The sequence below is a fragment of the Panthera leo genome, chromosome A1 (genome assembly GCF_018350215.1).
Source record: "Panthera leo isolate Ple1 chromosome A1, P.leo_Ple1_pat1.1, whole genome shotgun sequence".
Lineage (NCBI taxonomy): Eukaryota > Metazoa > Chordata > Mammalia > Carnivora > Felidae > Panthera > Panthera leo.
Window position 1 is genome coordinate 108,134,882 of NC_056679.1, and position 17,849 is coordinate 108,152,730.

The following is a 17,849-nucleotide window of genomic DNA, read 5'->3' on the forward strand; positions in this document are numbered from 1 at the left end:
AAAAGGATCACTAAAACCAAAAAAGCTTCTACCCAAGCTAACCCAAGAAAAAGAGAAGACACAAGTTGCCATTAGTCACAATGAAAGAGCATACATCGCTACAGACCCCAGGAATATCAAAAGGATTATAAGGGATACTATCTGTGAACACCTCTCTGCCCACGAATTTGGTAACCTAGATGGAATGGACCAATTCCTTCAAAGACACGATCAGCCACAATTCACACTAGAAGAAATAGGCAATTGGAATAGATCTACATACATCAAAGTAATTTAATCAGTAGTTAATAACCTTCCAAAACAAAATATAACAGGCCCAGGTGGATTTGCTGGTAAATTCTAAACATTTAAGGAAAAAATTTTACCATACTCTACAATCTCCTTCAGAAGACAGAAGCAGAGGGGATGCTTCGTAACTCATTCTGTGAGGCCAGCATCACCCTAATACAAACACCAGAGCATGCATAAATAAATAAATGAATAAATAAATAAATAAATAAATAAATAAATAAATAAATAAAATTACAGATCAGTATCCCTTGTGAATACAGATGCAGAAATCCCCAACAAAATATTAGTAAATTGAATGTACCATTGTATAAAAAGGATTATCTATCATGACTAAGTGGGATTTATCCCAGATATGCAAAACTGGTTCAACATTTGAAAATAAATTAATGTAATTCATCACATCAACAGACTAAAAAAGAAAAAAAAACATATAATATTAGTAGATGCAGAAAAAAGTATTTGACAAAATCTAGCATTGGTTTATGATAAAAGTTCTCAAGCTAGGAATCGAGGGGGACTTCCTCAGCTTGATAAAGAACATCTGCAAAAACCTACACCTATTTAAATGTGAGAAACTAAACAGTTTTCCTGCTAATATCAAGAACAAGATAAGAATGTCCTCTCACCACTCCTATCACATACTGGAAGCCATGTCTAATGCAGTAAGACAAGGAAAAGAAGTAATAGGTATGCATATTGAGAAGGAAGAAATAAAACTATCTTTGTTCACAGATGACATCATTTTCTTTGTAGAAATACAGAAGGAATAAACAACAACAAGAAACACTACCAGAACTAATAAGCTTTTAAAGCAAGTTTGCAGGATACAAGGTTAATATATACAAAAGCCAGCCACTTTCCCATAAACTTTCAGTGAACAAGTAGAATTCAAAAAAAAATTTTTTTTTCAACGTTTTTTATTTATTTTTGGGACAGAGAGAGACAGAGCATGAACGGGGGAGGGGCAGAGAGAGAGGGAGACATAGAATCGGAAACAGGCTCCAGGCTCCGAGCCATCAGCCCAGAGCCTGACGCGGGGCTCGAACTCACAGACCGCGAGATCATGACCTGTCTGAAGTCGGACGCTTATCCGACTGCGCCACCCAGGCGCCCCTCAAAAATTTTTTTAAAATACCATTTATATGTCAGCACCCAAAAAAATGAAATACTTAGGTATAAATCTAATATGTGTATATATATGTATGTATAATATCTAAATAAAGAAAAGTATAAAATTCTGATGAAGGAATCAACTAAAGAAATGGAGAGACAGTCCATATTCATTAACAGAAAAACTCAGTATCATCAAGATGTGAGTTCTTTCCAATTTGATCTAAATGCTCATTGCAATCCCAGTCAAAATCCCAACATGCATAATGTTTTTACAAAAAGTATTGGTAAAGATGTATCTGATAAAGGACCGTAATCCAAAATATAAAAATAACTTCTAAAACTCAGAAATAAGAAAATATATGATGGATTTAAAAATTGACAAGAGACCTGAAAAGAAGATATATATATGGCAAATAAGCATATAAAAAAGATGTTCAATATCCTATCTCATTAGGGACTTGCAAATTAAAACAAAAATAAGATATACCTATACACCCTTAAAAATATCCAAAATCCAAAACGCTGGCAACACCAAATGCTGGTAAAAATGTAGAGCAACAGGAACTCTCAGTCATTGTTGATGGGCACGCAAAGTGATGTAGCCACTTTGGAAAACAGTTTGGCAGTTTATTAACAACTAAATATATTTTGACTATAAGATCCAGCAATTGTGCTTCTTGGTATTTATCCACATGAGTTGAAAATTTGTGTACACACACACACACACAGACAAACACACAAACCACCTGTGCAGAGGTATTTATAGCACCTTTATTCATAATTGCCAAAAGTTGGAAGCAACCAAGATATTTTTCTGTAGGTAAATAAATAAATAAGGTATTTCATCTAGACAATGGAATATTATTCAGCACTAAAAAGAAACGAACTATCAAGTCATCAAAAGACATGGAGAAACCCTACAACACATATTACTAAGAGAAAATAAGTCAATCTGTAAACAGATTGACATTCTGGACAAGGCAAAACTATGGAGACAATAAAAAGGTCAGTGGTTAGTGGGGAAGGATGGATGAAAAGTCAGAGCACAGAGAATTTTTAGGACAGTGAAAATATTCTGAATGATACTATAATGATAGATGTCATTTTACATTTGTTCAGACTGATAGAATGTACAACACCAACAATGTACCCTAAAGTAAACAGTGGACTTTTTAAGATTATGATGTATTAATGTAGGTTCACTGATTGTAACATATGTACCATTCTGGTTCAGGATATTGATAGTAGGAGCAGAGATATATAGAAACTCTTTTTTTGTTCAGTTTTGCTGTGAAACTAAAATTGTTCTAAAACATAAAGTCTACTTTTAAAAATCAAGGGGCCCAGAATGGCCAAAACAAAATAGAAAAACAACACTCAAGTGTGAACTACACTTCAATCTAAAATACAAAAACAAAAACAAACAAACCAAAAAGCCAAAAAACAAAACAAAACATAACAACAACAACAAAAAAAACGCTGGAGGAATCACACCAATTTCAAATATTACTACAAAGCTACAGAAATCAAGATAGTCTGATACTGGCATAAGAATAAATAAATCAGTGGAATGGAATTGAGAGCCCAGCAACAAATCCTCACATTTATAGTTAGTTTATTTTTTAATGAGGATGCCAAGACAATTAAATGGGGAAATAATCTTTTCACCAAATGGTAGTGGGACTAGATAGCCATATGCAAAACAATGAAGTTAGACTTAACATGATATACAGAAACTTATAATGGATTAAAGACCCGAATGTAAGAACTAAATCTAAAAGAAGAAAACATAGGTGTAAAATGTTGACCTTGACAAAGCAATGATTTCATAGATAAGACACAAAAAACAAAAGTAACACAGGAGAAGTAAATAGGACATTATCAAAATTAAAAATTTATGTGTTTCAAAAAAAAAAAAAACATGCCATACAAAACAAACTTTAAAACAAAGACCATACCCCATTTACAACTACATGGATGGAACTGGAGGATATTATGCTAAGGAAAATTAGAGAAAGACAAATATCATATGACTTCACTCCTATGAGGAATTTACGATACAAAACAGATAAACATAAGGGAAAGGAAGCAAAAGTAATATAAAAACAGGGAGGAGGACAAAACATAAAAGACTCTTAAATATAAAGAACAAACAGTGTTGCTGGAGGGGCTGTGGGAGGGGGGATGGGCTAAATGGGTAAGGGGCATTAAGGAATCTACTCCTGAAATCATTCTTGTACCATATGCTAACTAACTTGGATGTAAATTAATAAATAAATTAAAGAGTAAAAAAAATAAATAAACAAAAATAAAATAAAACAAAGACCATACCAACAGACAGAGAGGGCATTACATAATCATAAAGAGATCGATGCAATAAAAGAGTTTATCACTTGTAAATACATTGGAGCACCTAAATACATAAGGCAAATATTAATGGACATAAAGAGAGAAATTGATGGTAATACAATAACATAGGGGACTTTAACACTCCACTTACATCAATGGACAAATCATCTAGATAAGAAATCAATAAGGAAACAGTGTCTTTGAATGGACATAGCAGTCATATACAGAACATAGCAGTCATATACAGAACATTCTATTGAAAAATAACAGAATACACATTCTTTTCAAGTGCACATGGAACATTCTCCAAAATAGATCATATATTAGGCCATAAAACAAGCATTAATAAACTTAAGAAGATTGAAGTCATACTATGCATCTTTTTCAGTCACAAAGGTATGAAAGTAGAAATAAATCAAAAGAAAAAACTGGAAGAAAAATAAACACATGGAGACTAAACAGCATGATACTAAACAACCAATGACTCATCAAAGCAATCAAAGAAGAAATTAAAACATACATGGAGACAAATGAAAATAAAAACATAGCAGTCTAAAATCTTTGGGACACAGCAAAAGTAGTTCTAAGAGAGCAGTGTATAACAATACAGGCCTACCTCAAGAAATAAGAAAAAGACCAAATAAATAATCTAACCTTACACCTAAAGGAACTAGAAAAAGAACAAACAAAGCCCATGGTAAGTCGGAGAAAGGAAGTGATAAAGTTCAGAGCAGAAATAAATGACATAAGAGACTAAGAAAAAGAAATAAATAGATGAAACCAAGAGCTGGTTCTTTGAGAAGGTAAACAAAATTGACAAAACCTTAGCCACACTCATAAAGAAAAAAAAGAGAGAGAGAGAGAAAGGACCCAAATAAATCAGAAACGAGAGAGAAGTAACAGCTGACACCAGAGAAATACAAAGGATTATAAGAGAATATTATGAAAAATTATATGCAACAAACTGGACAACCTAGAAGAAATGGATAAATTCCTAGAGACATAATCTTCCAAAACTGAACCAGGAAGAAATAGAAAATCTAAGCAGACCAATCACAAATAATGAAAATGAATCAGTAATCAAAAAGCCACCAAAAAATAAATCAAAGACTAGATCGATTCACAAATTAATTCTACCAGGCATTTTTTATTGTTGTTGTTTGTTTGTTTATTTAAGTAGGCTTCAGGCCCAGTGCAGAGCTCAATGCAGGGCTTGAACTCACAACCCTGAGATCAAGACCTAAGCTGAGATCAAGAGTTAGATGATTAAGCAACTGAGCCACCCAGGTGCCCCTATACTAGGCATTTAAAGAAGAATTACTATCTATTCTCAAACTATCCCAAAAAATAGAAGAGGAAAGAAAGTTTCCAAATATATTCCACAAGGCCAAAACTAGGCAATGACACTATGAAAGAAAAAGAAAGAAAGAAAGAAAGAAAGAAAGAAAGAAAGAAAGAAAGAAAGAAAGAAAAACAAAGAAAGAAAAAGAATGAGAAAGAAAGAAAGAGGAAGAAGGAGGGAGGGAGGGAGGAAAACAGACAATAGGTCAGTATCTCTGATGATCATAGATGCAAAAATCCTTGACAAAATTTTAGCAAACCACTACAATACATTAAAAAGATAATTCACCACGATCACGTGGGATTTGTTCCCCAAGTATAAGGATGGTTCAATGTTTGAATCAACGTCTTACACCACATCAACAAAATGAAGGATAAAAATCATATGATCATCTCAAAGCATTTGACAAGATTCAACATAGATTTATGATGAAAATTCTCAACAAGTGGGGTTAGAAGAAACATACCTCAAGATAATAAAGGTCATATATGAAAAACCCATAGTTAACCTCATACTAAATGGTGAAAAACTGAGAGATTTCCCCCTAAGGTCAGGAACAAGACAAGGATATCCACTCTCACCACTTTTATTCAACATAGTGCTGGAAGTCCTAGCCACAGCAACCAAGCCAGAAAAAGAAATAAGAGGCATCCATATTGGTAAAGAAGAAGTTAAACTGTTACTGTTTCCAGACAGTATAATATATACATAGAAAATCCTAAAAACTCCGTCAGGAAATTGAATTCAGTAAAGTGGCAGGATACCAAATTAATACCCAGAAATCAGTAGCATTTCTGTATATTAACAAAAAGTCACAGAAAGAGAAATTTAAAAAAATAACACCATTTCCAATTGCACCAAAAAGAAATACCTAAGAATAAACATAACCAAAGAGTTGAAAAACCTGTACTCCAAAAGCTGATGAAATTGAAAACACTGATGAAAAGTAAAACACTGATGAAATTGAAAACAGCACAAACAAATGGAAAGATATTCCATGCTCACAGATTGAAAGAATTAATATTGTTAAAATGTCCATATTACCCACAGATCCAGCACAATCCCTATCATATTAAGAATAGAAGTTTTCATGAAACTAGAAAAATTAATCCTGAAGCTTGTATGGAACTACAAAAGCCAAAACAGAAATAGCCAAACAAAACCCAAATAGCCAAAACAATCCTGAGAAAGAAAAATCACAATACCAGACTTCAGAATTTTTCAGAAGCTGCAGCAATCAAAACAGTATGGTACTGGCACAAAAACAGACACATAGATCAATAGAACAGAAAAGAGAGCCTGGAAATAACTCCACAATTATAGGTCAATTAATCTATGACAAAGGAAGCAAGAATATACAATGGGAAAAGACAATCTTTTTAATAAATGGTGCTGGGAAAACTGGACAGCTACATGTAAAAGAATGAAATTGGACTGCTTTCTAACACCATACACAAAAATAAACTCAAAATGGATTAAAGACTTGAACATGAGACTTGAAACCATAAAACTCCTAGAAGAGTACACAAGCAGTAATTACTCTTACATCAGCCATAGCAACAATTTTTTTTAGGTGTATCTCCTAAGGAAAGGGAAATAAAAATAAAATAAACTATTGGGACTATACCAAAATAAAAAATTTCTGCAGCAAAAGAAACAACCAACAAAAGTAAAACACAACCTACTGACTGGGAGAAGATATTTGCAAATGACATATCCAATAAACAGTTTGTATCCAAAATATTTAGAGAACTTATACAACTAAATACCATAAAACAAACAATCTAATTTAAAAGTGGGAAGAGGACATGAATAGACATTTTCATGAAGACAACATACAGATGGCCAATAGATGCTCGACAACACTGATCATCAGCAAAATGCAAATTAAAACCACAATGAGTTATCACCTCACAACTATCAGAATGGCTAAAATCAAAAAGACAAGAAACAACAAGTGCTGACGAGGATGTGGAGAAAATGGAATGCTTGTGTATTTGGGGACATAAACTGGTACAGCCACTGTGGAAAACAGTTCCTCAAAAAATTAAAATTAGAAATAACATGATCTAGGGCTCCTGAGTGGCTTAGTCAACTGAGTGTCTGACTCTTGATTTCAGCTCAGGTCATGATACCAGGGTAGTGGGATCCAGCCCCACATCAGGCTCCCCACTGAATGTGAAGCCTGCTTGAGATTATCTCTCTCTCTCCTTCTGGCTCCTCACCTGCTCACATGTGCTCTCTCTCTCTAGCACTCTCTAAAAGAAAAAAAAAAAAAAAGAAATAACATATGATCCAATAATTCTACTATTGGGTATTTACCCAGAGAAAACAAAAATGCTAACAAAAAATGCACCCCTATGTTTATTGTAGCATTATTTACAATAGCCAAGACATGGAAGCATCTTAAGTGTTCATCAATAGATGAAGGTACAAGGAAACCATATACGTGCACACGTGCGTGCGCACACACACACACACACACACACACACACAGACACTGGAGTATTATATAGCCAGAAATAAGATGAAGTTGTCCCATTTGAAACAACATAGATGGACCTGGAAGGTATTATGCCAAGTGAAATAAAACTGAAAAATGTCAAATACCCTGTGATTCCACTCATAAATGGAATCTAAAAAAGTGAATGAACAAAGAAAAAATAGAATCAGATCTATAAATACAGAGAACAAACTGATGGTTGCCAGAGGGGATGAGAGTAAGGGGGTGGGCAAAATGGACAAAGAAGAGAGGGAGATAGAAGATTTCTAGTTGTGGAAGAGTAAGTCACGAGAATAAAAAAGACAGCATAAGGACTACAGTCAGTGATATTGTAATAACAATGTAATGGGACAGATGGTAGCTATACTTGTGGTGAACACAGCATAATGTATAAACTTGTCAAATCACCAAGTTGTACACCTGAAACTAATGTAACAGTGTGTGTCAACTATACTCAAATTAAAAAAAAAAATTAGGGGCTGTCTGGATCAGTTGATAGAGCATGTGACTCTTAATCTCAAGGTCATGAGTTCAATCCCACGTTGGGCTTAAAGTTTACGAGAAAAAAATTTTTTTCAGAATAAAAAAAAATTGTGTATTTCAAAGGACACCATGAAGAAAGAGGAAAGGTGATGCAAAGAATGAGAAAATTTTCACAATTCCTATATCTAATAAGGGTCTAATAAAAAAGACAAGACAATTGTTAAAATAGGCAAATGAAGGGCACCTGGGTGGCTCGGTTAAATGTCCGACTTTGGCTTAGGTCATGATCTCACATCCTGTGAGTTCGAGCCCCACATCAGGCTCTGTGATGACAGCTCGGAGCCTGAAGCCTACTTCAGTTTCTATGTCTCCCTCTCTCTGCCCATCCCCTGCTCATATTCTGCCTATCTCTCAAAAATAAATAAACATTATATTTTTTAAAAATAAGATATAAAAATAAAATAGGCAAAAGATCTGAATAGACATTTCTTCAAAGATAGATAAATGGGCAATAAGCACATGAAAAGATAACCAATAGATAAGATAATCATCCGCCATTAGGGAGATACAAATCAAAACCCCAAGATACCACTTCACACCCACTAGGATGACTATAATAAAAACGACAGTGTTGGCCAAGATGTAGAGAAATTGGAGCTGTCATACATGGTTGGTGGATTAGGAAAATGGGTTAGCCCCCATTATGGCAAATTTTAAAAAAGAATGTAGACATATATGTCTCTATGTTATATATGTCATAAAAGACTATAGACACAGACTAACCATATGACCAAATGAGTAACCATATAAACAATTCCTATTCCAATTAAATTGGTAGATTCCTAAGAGAAATAAAACCTATATCCACACAGAAACCTGCCCACAGATGTTTATAGCAACATTATTCATAAGAGCCAAATGTGGAAACGATCCAAATGTCCATCAGCCAATGAATGGAAAACCAAACGGTGTCATATAAGAAGGACTTAAGTATTGATACATGCTACAAAATGGGTACTAAATTAAAGAATTAAGTCACAAAAGACCACATATTGTATGATTCTGAAATGTCCAGAATAAGCAACTCCATAAAGACAGAAAATAGTGATTATTGAGGGCTGGAGTCAGTAGGTTTAGAAGGAAATAGAGAATGACTGTTAATGAATAAGTTGAAACGATCATTACACTTCCCTTTATCCCTTAATACTTCAGCATTCATCAGCTAAGAACAAGGATATTCTCCTATAAAACTACAACAGAGTAACCCACCTAGGGAAGTTAACCATTCAATAGTGTCATTTAATATACAGTTTATATTCAAATTTCCCAGTTGTTACAGGAAAGTTTTCATAGCTGTTTTGAGATTTTTTTAATTCTTTATTTATTTTTGAAAGTGAGAAAGCGTGAGCAGGGGAGGGGCAGAGGTTGAGAGAGAGAGAGAGAGAGAGAGAGAGAGAGAGAGAATCTCAAGCAGGCTTCATACCCAGCACAGAGCCTGAGGTGTGGCATGATCTCATGAGCCATGAGATCATGACTTGAGCCCAAATCAAAAGTTGGATGCCTAACTGACTAGCCACCCAGGCACCCCTACAGATGTTTTTTAATCCAAGATCCAATCTTTATAAATACATTGTCTTATGTTATGTCTCTGTAGCCTCTTTTAATATAAGAATATAATTACCTTTTGGTGATGGTGGTTATTGTTTACGATATTGGTAGTTGCAGTATTGATGTTTTTCATGACAATGACTTTTTTAAAAGAGTTTAACCCAGTTGTCTTATAAAATGTCCCATATTCTGAATTTAAACATTTATTGGATTGTTTATTCATCATTAGATTCACATTAAACACATCTAGCAAGATAATACCCTATGATAGTGTCATGTATTCCTTATTGCACCATTATTGGTGATGGTTTTTTTTGTGTACGTATTTAATGTGCTAATAACCAGTGGATCTTTTCACTGGAATACATACTTTCTCCTTTTGTAACTAATAAGTGATTTGGAAGTGTACTGGAGGAGGTCACTGAGAGGATGTGACCAGTGTGGTTGACTTGTGAGCTAGACCCAGGCTATTGGAGCCTCCTTACTCTCTCCCCTATCCTAGGAATCTACATTCCACCTATTATTGCTATACTAGCAGCCAGTTCAAGGATGCAGCCGAGAGAGAGTAATATGTTGTTGAGACTATCCGGATGGCTTATGTGCCTGAGTTCTGTTAAGACCTCTAAATAAATATTGAAGATTCTTGTGGGCAGATCCAGAGATCTACTCATCTCAAGGCTGCCCAAGACAAACCTCATATGTAAGTTCCCCTGCTTATTAAAACTTCTACCCACCAGGGGCACCTGGGTGTCTCAGTCTGTTAAGCGTCAACTTTAGCTTAGATCATGATCTCATGGTTTGTGAGTTTGAGCCCTGCATTGGGCTCTGTGCTGACAGCTCAGTGCCTGAAGCCTGGAGCCTACTTCGGATTCTGTGTCTCCTTCTCTCTGCCCCTCCCCCACTTGTGCTCTGTCTCTCTCTATCAAAAAAAAAATAAATAAATAAAACTAAAAAAAATTTTTTCAAAAAAAAACCCAAAACTGCTACCCACCAGTCTGGAGGGATCTGCTTATTTCTTCAGTTTTTCCTTGCACTGCACATTTGGGGCCCGGTTTTGAATTTCACCTAAGAAACTCTGAGATTGCAAACCAGTAAAGTGATGCTTTGAGACCATATCCCCCTCTGGTGTTAGCATTCATTGATGTCCTTGACTGATTCAGTTGTTACATTGTGTTACATTGTTATATATATGTTATGTAGTGAGCGGAAAAATTGTGATTTTTTCTTCCATTTGATCATTTCTTCTACAATTACTAGTTGGCGCTTATGCTAAAAAAAGAAAAAAGCACACACTCTCTCTCTGTCATCTCAATATAAAGTCACAGATTTTTAAAAAAATGTTTATTTACTTTGAGAGAGTGCGTGAGAGTGGGGAGGGGCAGAGAGAGGGAGAGACAGAATCCCAAGCAGGCTCTGCACTGTCAGCACAGAGCCCTACACAGGGCTTGATCCCACAAACCGTGACATCATGATTTGAGTTGAAATCAAGAGTTAGACCAACTGAGCCACCCAGGTACCTCTCAATATAGATTTACATATTTATTTCTCCATGTATCGTGCCCATTATTAATTATTCTTATGCTCTAACGATCCCATATTTGGCCACCTGGAGCTCATTCAGTCAAATTCCTGTGTCCTTTTGACATGACCTCCTCAGTCTTTGAGCATTCCCTCTGCCCAGCATACCCAAACAAGATATCCAATGCTCACCTTGTACTTTCCCTTCCCCACACCTGGAATCAGCCATTTCTTCAAGGAACCTTTTAATCAGGAACAGTAGTTAAAGACCAAAAGCTAGGTGTGTATGTAATGTTACTGTCACTAAGCCTAGTGGATAAGACTATGCCTTTTTTTTAACCATCAATGTATACTGGTACTTCTCAACTTCATGAGCTTCTTTCTCGCCTTTTCCTGTTCCATATCTTTATCTCCCTTCTGCCACAATGAAAACTCTTTCATTCACACCATTAACTTTGTTCTATCCTATGATACACACAGAGTTACAAACAATACTGCAAACAGCAAGCCTATGAGATGATATTCAAGATTTCTTTGCATTTGTCCTTGTCCTCAAAATTTATCTGGTTTAGGATCTAGAGTCCATGTGTTGTGTTCAGAAGTAACTTGAGGGGTGACTGGGTGGCTCATTCAGTTAAGCAGACTTGATTTCAGCTCAGATCATGATGCCAAGGTTCATGAATTTGAGCCCTACATTGGGCTCTGGGCTGACAGTGTGGAGACTGCTTGGGATTCTCTCTCTCCCTTTCTGCCCCTCCCGTGTTCTTTCTCTCTTGCTCTCTCTCAAAATAAGTAAAATAAACTTTACAAAAAGTAACTTGAGTTATATTTTGTGTGTGTTTGTTTTTAAGATTTATATATAGTTGATTTCATTTGGTTCTCTTTGTATTTGATTTTAGGCTCTTTATCTTTTGTTTTTTAATGTTCTTATTTGTTTATTTTTTGGGGGGAGGGGGAGCAGAGGGAGTGGGAAAGAGAATCACAATCCCATGAACTGTGAGATCATGATCTGAGCCGAAATCAAAAGCCAGATGCTCAACTGACTGAGCCACCAGGCACCCCTCTACTTTTTATCTTTTAATTTACTTTTAGCTTATTAACTCTTGGGTGTTTTCAGCCTTTCTCCATTCCTGTCAGTAGTAGAAGGTGTTCTTTTCGCCTAGCAACTTCTCTTTCTGCAGTTCTGAGAATGGTCTCAGAGGTACCATTTAGGGTCTCTTGGGATCTTCTGATAAAACTGCAGAGAAGGAAATGTAAGAGATGCATGGAAGATTAGGCCTCAGGAGTTTACTTTTCTTTTTCAAGAATGAGGTACAGGAATAGCTGCAGTATATAAGAAAAATAATTGGGAAGGTTATTTAAGCAACCTATACCTTTTACACAAGAGAAGAGACTGCTTCAGCTGACAAGAAAGGCTCAGGAGGTTAGGAATGTGGGATGCTCAGAGTCAGCAAAATTGTCCAGTGTAGCTCATTCCAAGTATTCAGATACCATTCTTTGCTTATCGATACTCTAACTTCCTCATAAGAGTCTAGACAAAGCTATGAATTGAAACATGGCAACCTTGAGGATCAAAATGTTGTTTGGCTTACAACTGTTTCAGTTCTCTAGCTACAAGAGCTTATTTCCTGGAACAATCTCTCAGATTTTTATAGCACTGTCATAGAAAGCCCTTGGGTTTCAACTGCTAACTTGAACTACTAACGTAGAAATCTTAGTTTGTCAAAGGAAGGAAGGAAGGAAGGAAGGAAAGAAAAAGTAAAGAAATCTTGTAATTCATTTTTTAAAGCTGTTCAGCAAGCAATCAGAAGCAATCACAATACCTCCTCCAACCTTGAATTCTGGTTGCCCTTCATACGGTACTATGGCTGTAGCACTTGGCAGACCCAAAGCCTTGCCTTCAGTTGGCAGCATCGGTACAAGTGATCCACAGAATGACTTGATTAGCTACTTACTACTATTTACCATGGGCTATAAAAATAAAGTTCCTTAATGTTAGCTGGATTCTCCTTGTCTTTATCCCAAACCAGGCCAAATAACTAATCGTGGCTCTCCACCCCCTAACCTCACCTTTCCCTGAGAATCTATCGTCTAAACCATTCCGACTAAAAATTTCTCCAAACATTAATTTCTTGAAGCCATATTTAATGGCTAGTCACAGATTAACTGGGAAAACAGGCAAAAAGAAAGAGAAGCTATGCAAGTAATACCACACCCGAAAACAGAACCCGAGCGCTAGTCTGGTGGGGCTCTGCTCCCACTGTCACTGAACCCAGGAACCACAGCTAGCACTGTTATCATCCCTGGTATTCAATACTGGATCCAGCGATTGGCAACACAGACACTGCTGTGCCTGCCAACTGGGTGCTGTTGCCACTGACACCAGAAAGAAGTCTCCCCTGTCCTTGTTTCTTTGTGTCATTAGTTTCAAATTCAAAATCCCAGATGAGTGTATCTGATTGGCAGAGCCTAAGTCAAGGGCCTCAATCCCAGCTGGCAGAGGAGCTAGAATACTAGATATCTGTTCATTTCAGCTTCTCTTTTGGGAGGCAAGGAATCCCTCAGATGCGAACAGGGTTCAAATGCTGGACACCAATAATTACAAGTGTCCATTACACATATAATACTCTGAGCAAATGCCGCAGGATATAATAGACATATACAGAGTTACTTATTTATTTATTTATTTATTTTGGCAATACTGTATTTAATAGAGCACAGCACCTATCCCATAGTAAGCACTGAATAAATAGCAATGGCTATTAATACTGTCATAAAACTGTCATAATTACTGTCATAATCTTGGTCATCATTATTACAAAGTGTCAACCTACAGGGATCAGTAAATAAGGATTAAGTGAGATAATGGAAGTCTCCAGCAGACTATAGAGACCAATGACACCTAGGCCTAGATGGCACCTGATATCATGACATTATACAAGACCCTCCATAAATTAGGTACACACCTGGGAATGGGCGGGGGAAACCCTAAACTGACTAAAATGAAGAATTTCCTACCATGCTGGATCAGAGAATCAAAACAGAAAAGTTGTTATAGAAAACAAAAAAGAGATATACTTCTTGCATACTTCATTCTGTCTTCAAACCCTTGAATCTAGACTGGCCTTCTAACTTGCTGTGACCAATAAGGTGTGGTACAAGTGGTGTTACTTGAGTTCTGAAGCCTATGCCTCAGGTGTCTTGCAGCATTGGTTTTGCCCTCTTGAATGCTGCCCTGAGAACATTAAGCTGTGTAGAATATTGTGGGTGAAAGACATGGAAAGAGGCCAAGCCATCCCAATTCTCAGAATCCATTCTATCCAACCTACATGAGTGAGCCCAGGTGAGATAAGCAGAACCACCCAACCAACACACAAAACAATGAGAAATAATAATTATTTTACACTGGGTTTGGGGTGTTTATCACCATGTGACCATCATGTAAGCTAGTCTAAGCTACACGACAATAAGGGACCATACAAAGGAGAATCAAGGGACCACAGTTAGTTTCCATTACCAACATGAGACATCTGAGTGGGGTCATCTTCGACCTTCCAACCTTCAAGAGAACACAGCGACACAACTAACTCTGTCCAAAGCAGCAGAAAAACCACCCAGTCAGTCCACAGACTCTTGAGAAATAATAAATCCTTCATCCTTTCTCTTACCCCCATATTTACCCATTAGCAAATCCTTCCAGATTTAACTTCAAAAACATGCTGAAATCTGATCACTCCTTGTCAGTTCCATCACTATCAGGTCATTTTCAAACAAAGTACAGTGAATCCATGTTAAACCAATGGCATTTCTTTTTTTTTTATTATTTAAAAAATTGTTTTAACGTTTATTTTTGACAGAGAGAAAGAGAGAGAGAGCGCGTGCGCGCTCGCGCATGAGCAGGGGAGGGGCAGAGAGCGAGGGAGACACAGAATCTGAAGCAGGCTCCAGGCTCTGAGCTGTCAGCACAGAGCCCAATGCGGGGCTTGATCTCACGAACCTTGAGATCATGACCTGAGCTGAAGTCAGATGCTTAACCGACTGAGCCACCCAGGCACCCCTAAACCAAGGGCATTTCTAAGAAAAAGTGCCTAATCTTCAGTACGAAACAAAGAAACCAGCTATAGAAACATCAGAAGTTACTCTAGGGTCACCTGGGTGGCTCAGTCAGTTGAGCATCCAACTTTGGCTCAGGTCATGATCTCATGGTTTGTGAGTTTAAGCCCCACATTGGGCTCTGTGCTGACAGCTTGGCCCCTGGGGCCTGCTTCAGATTCTGTGTCTCCCTCTCTCTCTCTCTGACCCTCTCTAGCTTGTGCTTTCTCTCTCTCTCTCTCTCTCAAAAATAAACATTTTTAAAAATCTAAAAAAAAAGTTACTCTAAATAAACAAATGCATGTAACTATTCCTGAGAAGTTTATGGAACTGGATAGAATGGTAATAAATATACTTAGGAAGAAAACTTAATGAGCTATTAGGGGCATACCTTATTTTATTACACTTCACAGATACTGCGTTATGCAGATACTGCATTTTTTACAAATTGAAGCTTTGTGACAATCCTATGTTAAGCAAGTCTATTAGTGCCATTTTTCCAATTGCATTTTCTCACTTCATATCTTTGGCACATTTTGGTAGTTCTTGGATTTTAAACTTTTTCATTACAATTATATTTGTTATGGTGATCTGTGATCATAATTATTTTGATGTGCTACAAACCACAGCCATGTAGTACAGCTAATTTAATCGATAAATGTTGTGTGTTCTCACTGCTCCATCAACTAGCCCTTCCCCATCTCTCTCCCTGTCTTTGGGCCTCCCTATTCCCTAAGACACAATGCTTAAATTATGCCACTTAATAACCCTACAGTGGCCTCCAAGTGTTCAATTGAAAAGAGTTACATGTCTCTGGCTTTAAATTAGAAGACAGAAATGATTAAGCTTAGCGAGGAAGGCATGTCAAAAGACAGAACAAGTTGGCAGGTAGGCCTCTTGTACCAGTTAGCCAAGTTGCAAATGCAAAGGAAAAGTTCTTGAAGGAAATTAAAAGTGCTACTCTAGTGACTACATGAATAAGAAAGCAAATAGCCTTATCACTGATATGGAGAAAAGTTTTAATAGTCTGGATAGATCAAACCAGCCACAACATTGCCTTAAACCAAAGCCTAATCCAGAGAAAAGCCCTAATTCTCTTCAGTTCTTCGAAGGCTGAGAGAGGAAAGAAGGATCCAGAAATTTAAAGCTAGCAAAGGTTTGTTCATGAGAATTACAGAAAGAAGCCATCTCCATAACATAAAATTGCAAGAGGAAGCAGCAAGTGCTGAACAAATTTTTCAGGTCTAGTGAAGAGAATTAATTAAGGTGACCATACCAAACAACAGATTTTCAATGTAGACCAAAAAGCCTTCTCTTGGAAAAAGATGCTAATACTTTCATAGCTAGAGAGGTCAGTGCCTACCTTCAAAGCCTCAAAGGACAGGCTGACTCTCTTGTTAGGGGCTCATGCAGCTGGAAACATGAATTTGAAGTCATTGCTCATTAACCATTTTGAAACTGCTAGGCCTCTTAAAAATTATCCTAAATCTACTCTGCCTTTGCTTTATAAATCGGACAAAGTCTGGATGACAGCACATCTGTTTACAACATGTTTGCAGTATTTACTGAATATTTTAAGCCCTCCATTGAGACCTAGTGCTAAGGAAAAAAACAACAAAAGGCCTTTAAAAATATTACTGCTCGTTGACAATGTAGCTGGTCACCCTGGTCATCAGCCCTGATGGAGAGGTAGAATGAGATTAATGTTGTTTTCATGCCTAAGACAACATCCATTCTGCAGTCCATGGATTAAGGAGTAATTCTGACTTTCAAGACTTACCCTTTAAAAACTACATTTCCTAAGGCTGTAGCTGCCATAGAATAGATTCCTCTGATGGATCTGGGCAAAGTAAATTGGACACCTCCTACAAAGGATTAATCATTCCAGATACCATTAAGAACCTTTGCTATTCATGGAAGAGGTCAAGATATCAATATGAACATAAGTTTGGAAGTTGATTCTAGCCCTCATTGAGGACTATGACAGGTTCAAGACTTTAGTGGAATAAGTAACTGCAGATGTTATGGAAAGAACAAGACAGCTAGAATTAGAAGTGGAGCCTGAGATGTGACTAAATTGCTATAAGGAGTTGCTTCTTAAGGGTGAGCAATGTGCTTTCTTGTGAATAGAATCTGTGCCTAATGAAGGTGCTGTGAAGATTGTTGAAGTGACAACAAAGGATTTAGAATATTACTTAGTTGATCAAACAGTGGCAGGGTTTGAGAAAAATCCAATTTTGAAAGATGTTCGACTGTGGGTCAAGTGCTATCAAACAGTATTGTATGCTACAGAGAAATCATTCATGAAAGGAAGAGTCCATCAGTGCATCAAATTTCACTGCCTTTTTAAAGAAATTGCCACAGCAACCCCAACCTTACTAGTCAGCAACCATCAACCTCAAGGCAAGACCCTCTATCAATAAAGATTGTCTCACTGGAAACTCAGGTAAGCATTTTATAGGAATTAAGTATTTTTTAAAGTATGTACACTGTTTTTTTTTTTTCTACATGATGCTATCACATATTTAGACTATAGTATAGTATAAATGT